Consider the following 6,000-nt stretch of genomic DNA (forward strand, 5'->3'; position numbering starts at 1 on the left):
GACAGATTCTGTTTTCAATGCATAGTTTGCTTGTTTTCTAGTTTCTATCGCTTACATTGCTCAATAAAAATTGTGGAAATGATGAGGTACAGTAGGAATTGTGTGAGAACAATTATGAATCTTGTCTTTGACAGTACCAGAGTGAATTATTTGTCTTTATCATACTAACCCATCTCAAGAAGTTCCATTAAGTTTTGTGTGATTGAAGTTTTCAAGTTTTGGGTGAGATATCGATATGAGGAGAATAAGGAGTGACAAGACCCTAAGATTGGGGATGCCCAAGGCACTCCAAGGTATTATTCAAGGAAGATCCAAGCAACTAAGCTTGGGGATGCCTCAGGAGGCATCCCCCCTTTCGTCTCCAACATTATCGGTAATCTCACTTGGAGCTACATTTTCATTTGTCACATGATATGAATTTTTCTTGGAGCGTCATTTTATTTTGTTTGGACTTGCTTTCTGTTATTTAGAATAATGTTTTGTATCTTTTATTTCAATAAAAGTGGCAAAGATAACCTTTACCATGCTTATTTTGCAAGTATATGAGTTGCTATTTCAAAACAGAAAGTTTGTCGCAGTTGCAAAAATTCCCGAGAAAAGTCAGAATGTGATAAAATGTTGAATTTTTTTGAACAATAAGTTATGATAAATTTTCTACAGCGTGGTAAAGTTTCAGAATTGTTTGAGTTAAATAAGTATGGATACCTCTTCATCCATTACAGATTGTCATGTTTTGGCAGATTGATGTTATGTTTGCATATGTTTGCTTGTTTAATGCTTCTATTTGAGGATAGGAGTATTAAATATGCAGAGGCATTTAGTATGAAATGTTAAATAATAATTTTAGTGATTATCTACAGTAGAGAATGATAAGGTCTTGCATTGATTTATACTAACTTATCTCATGAGTTCTTGTTGAGTTTTGTGTGGAGGAAGTTTTTGAGATTTAGGGAAACCGTGATATAAAAGGAATTAAGGAGACACAAAAGGTCAAGCTTGGGGATTCCCAAGGCATACCAAGATAATATTTCAAGAAGTCTTGAGCATCTAAGCTTGGGGATGCCCCGGTAGGCATCCCACCTTTCTTCATCAACAATTATCGGTTTGTATCGATTGAGCCTAAGTTTTTGCTTCTTCACATGAGTTGTGCTATTCTTGGAATCTCATTTTATTTTGTTTTCCTTTCTGTTTTAATAAAATACTTAAATATGAAAGCTTTTAAATAAGAGAGAGTCCACAATTAGCTACTTATTTACTTAACTACTTGCTTGATCTTCACTTATATCTTTTTGTAGTAGCTTGTCATTTACTCTTGTGTTTCACTTATATCCTATGAGTAAATTGTTGAATGAATTGAATATCATGAAGTTTAAATTATATCATGCCTAGTGGTAGCTTCACATTGGGTTTAGAAAGTGAAATCTTTCGAAGTTGACAATCACAATATTGGTCATACAAGCAATTCATGAATGATTACAAGGAAGAGAAATATTACATGCAAAAATATTATCTTGGACATCTTCTATGATTGTGAATACACATTAGTTATTTTCAAACTCGAGCAAATTACTGGAAGTTGGAAAAGGAAGACAACGTAATGAGTTATGTTTGGGTATATTTGCATAGAAGTTATATTGTTATGGATCCTCCAACATGTGGTGTTTTCCTAGGATGTTTTGATAGCCAAAATTTGTACTAAGTAGAGATACTACTTGTGCATCCAAAAACCTATAAACCCAATTTCTTGCCATGAGTGTCCACCATACCTACCTATGGATTGAATAAGATCCTTCAAGTAAGTTGTCATCGGTGCATAAAGCAATAAAAAATGCTCCTAAATATGTTTGGTCTTTTATTGTAAGGGAAAATTGAGCGTTGTACGAACTTGTGATGGCAAAGTAATAAAAGCGACGGATTGCATAATAAAGGTTGCTATCATAAGGGGCAACATAACATGACGTTCATTTGCATTAAGAGCTTGGGCATCCAAATAAAAAGCGCATGACAACCTATGCTTCCCTCTGCGAAGGGCCTATCTTTTACTTTTCAGTACTTTTATGCAAAGAGTCAATAGTATGCATTCTCATATCAACCTCAGTTATTCCCTAGTTGGCAAGCATCATGTGGTGGGGATCTAGGCACATATGACCAGTCAAATATTTGATCATGATTTATTATTGTTGACAATTATCTCTATGATAAATGAGTTGGGAGGCAAAATATTAAGCCCCTATCATTTTCTGTGTTCGATGGATGCCATTTGTTCTAAGAATATGCTTTGAGTACTAGCAATCATGGAAGACTATATGATGATTGACTATGTGGAGCTCTTACTTAGACTGTTGAATAAGTTGAATTGCAATTGTTTGGTGACTAAGAATATAGGTTGTTGAGCTTCAAGAGAATTCATTGTTTGAACCTTAACATGTGAATTGATTGCTACTTTATCATGATGAGTTTTATGAGAAAGAGTTACTGTTATGATGCTAGGAAAAGTGACTGAAATTATCATTGATCAAACTTATGCACTATACATAACGTCCCGGATGTAACATTCCATATTGTACCTCCAACTCTTGCCATTTCCGGCAATGTTGTATGTTACATCATCCATGGTTGGGTTCTTTCCTCGTTATTGAATTTTATTCATGTCTTGCATTTCATCTCATGTCATCATGTGCATCTCATTTGCATTCGTGTTCGTCTCCTGCATTCGGTCATTTTCTCCGTTGTCTGTTTTGGAATCTGACACTCTCACATGCACCCGCCGCACATTCCAGATCTCGTTTCGTGAGCGGGAGATAAACGTTCTTGGAATGGGCCGAGATTTTTCGAGTGGCCTTGGTACATCACTGGTAGGCCGTCTGTCAAATTTCGTTCCATTTGAGGTCGTTTGATACCCCAGCGGTTAACTGCGTTAACTGCTGGACCTCTCTCTCTCTCTCTCTCTCTCTCTCTCTCTCTCTCTTTGCATCCTAGAACCCCTCCACAACAGCCCACTAGCCCATCTAAACCCCCTTCATGCTCTTCGTCGTTGGATCACGATCGTGTGGGCGAAAATCTCAGCTCAATAGCCCTCTCCTAGCTCCCAGAATCTATATAAAGGCCTCCCCCTCCTCAAATCACGGGCAAACCCTAGCCACCACCTCTCCGTGCGCTGGACACGCCCGCCCGGCGCTTGACGGGTCCGCTGCCGTCCCTCTCAGTGAACCAGACGCCGCCACATCAGCCCCGCGCCGCCCCACTTCACCGCCGGCCCGGGAGCCCAGATCGGGCCTGCGCGAGCCCGGATCCGCCCACCGCTGCTCGAGCACTCCGCCGCCGTGCGCCGCCTCAACGAGCTCCTCCACTCCGGCACCACCGACCGGAGCGCCGCCGTCTGCCTCCACCGCGCTAGCCCCACCGGCCACTGCCACCATCGCCGGCACGCCACCCGCGCCCCGCACCTCACCTGCAGCGCTGCCCGACCTGCTGCTCCGCTACCTCGCTGCCATCGAAGGGCCGACCAGCGCCGCCGACGTCGCTCCCAGGAGGTCGGCTCCCTCGCCGCCGTCTGCCCTGATCCGGAGCCCCATCGACCGGATCCACCGCATGCGGGTCCCGCCACGCCGGATCCGCGCATCCCTGCTGGACCCCGCCACCGCCTCACGTGCCTCGCCGGAGATCCATGCCGCCCCCGTTGACCACTGTTCATCCGCGGGGTATAATTTCTTCGAAGTCCCCAGATCTGCTACATCATGTGCACTTGTTTGAATTGCCATAACTTCCTGCTCGTAGCTCTGTTTTTGCGTGCGTAATATGTCGAAATGTTCATCTCTGGATGCTCTACATGGTGGTATAATTTGCATGCATGTTACTGCTTATCTTGAAGCCTTAATCGTCATTGCAAAAGTGCTAAATGATGTTATCTGCTGGAAATTGTCATAACTTGCTGAATTGTCTTTTTCATAGCATTTTGTGTTATTATCTTTTGAGCACCATGTCAACATGTTTTAGGAGCATCTTCATGCCATATTTACAGTGGTGCAATCCATGTATTTTTATATGCCCTGTGGTGACTAGAAGAAGCATGCAAAGTAGGGTACTTGCTGTTGCTGATTTCAGTGACTTAGTGTTTTCTGCTAAGTCTGAACCTGCTATATTATGTTGCCGTGTTAACTTGATGCTACTAGTGAATCCATGCATAATCTAGAGATGCTCGGTAAGGATGTTTTGTAGATCTTCTTATGCTCTATCATTTCATGCCCTTTCTCGCAATTATGCCCTACTTTAGCTTGTCATAACCATGCTCTAAAGTTGCTAAATAATGTTTCTGTCAACCTGTTATCAGTAAGTTCATTTTTTCCATGTGAACATCTAGTGATCTATGCATGCTATAACCATTCTCTTGCCATGAGTTGCTGCATAATTGCGTCTTCTTGTTGTTGGTTGCATTCATATGCCATGAAATGCTTTGTGGGAGTTGCAAAACCTCGCAAACCTGCCTACTTGTCGTTGTTTCTGCCATGTTTAGTTTATTTCTCCAAGTCTGTGAAGCTGTTGTTATTTGCAATCTTGCCATGATGTTTTGAGCATTTTCTAGCGATTTCTAGCAGTAGCTCAGTGATCATGTTTTGTAGTGTTCTACTTGTACATCACTACCATGTATTTTGTTTTCATGTTGGAGTGTTGTAGGATAGTTTGATGTTGCATCCAATGTGCCATGTTGTTGTTAATCGCAGATTTGAATTGTTATTGTTTTGCTCCCTGATTGAGTTGTGTGGATCCATTCCCCATGATCTTTCTATCGATTTCGACCGAAATATTCCTATCTATCCAGTGGCATGCTTGGTTTTCCAAGATGGTGCCATGTTCATCTTTTCCCCTTCCGGAGTAACCATATGCATTGCACATCATATCTTGCATACATGCCATGTCTTGCATCATGTTGCTTGAACATTGCACCGTGATTGATTGTTGTTCCATTGATTGTGTTCTTGCTTTGGGTAGAGCCGGGAGACGAGTTCGTGTTCGAGGACCCTGTCGAGTACGTTCACGAGGAGCAAGGATTCGATACCACTGAGAACATTGCAGGCAAGATGATCATTACCCCCGATATCACTTCTATCTTTGCTTGCTAGTTGTTCGTTCTATCACTATGTTGCGCTACCGACCACTTGTTTTATGCAGCCTCCCATGTTGCCATGAAAGCCTCTAACCCACCTTCCTAGCAAACCATTGTTTGGCTATGTTAACGCTTTTTCTCAGCCCCTCTTATAGTGTTGCTAGTTGCAGGTGCAATGCAGTTTGTTCCATGTTGGAACATGGATATGTTGGGATATCACAATATCTTTTATTTAATTAATGCATCTATATACTTGGTAAAGGGTGGAAGGCTTGGGCTTTTGCTTGGTGTTTTGTTCCACCCTTGCCGCCCTAGTTTTCCGTCATATCGGTGCTATGTTCCTTGATTTTGCGTCCCTAACACGGTGAGGGTTTATGGGCTCCTCTTGACAGTTCGCTTTGAATAAAACTCTTCCAGCAAGGCCCAACATTGGTTTTACCATTTGCCTAATAACAACTAAAAACTTGCATAGGGAGTAATTAACCCAAGGATTCTTAATCAACAACCCGGGCCAGTGCTCCTCATGAGTGTTGGTCCAAACTAAAGCACCGTGTGGGACCTCCCCAAGGCAACTTGGGGAATCTGGATCTTGTACGCTTTGCTCATCCGTCGTGGCCTGGGACGAGATACGCGCGGCTACTATCAGGGTGTCGGCACGTCCGGAGGTCTTGCTGGTTTTGTTTTACCATTGTCAAATGTCTTGTGCACCAGATTCCGAGTCTGATTGGAGGGTCCCGCGATGGAGGACTGTCTCTGTGGATCGTGATCGAGAAAGGTTTGCAGATTTGCGTTCTTAAACTCCGTTCTGTTGTCGCTGCAAACCTTCTTGATCTTCACTTCAAATTGATTTTGGGCCTTCCTAGCGAAGTTTTCGAAGATCTTTTGGACCTGCGATT

The sequence above is a fragment of the Triticum dicoccoides genome, chromosome 4A (assembly GCF_002162155.2).
Source record: "Triticum dicoccoides isolate Atlit2015 ecotype Zavitan chromosome 4A, WEW_v2.0, whole genome shotgun sequence".
NCBI classification, from domain to species: domain Eukaryota; kingdom Viridiplantae; phylum Streptophyta; class Magnoliopsida; order Poales; family Poaceae; genus Triticum; species Triticum dicoccoides.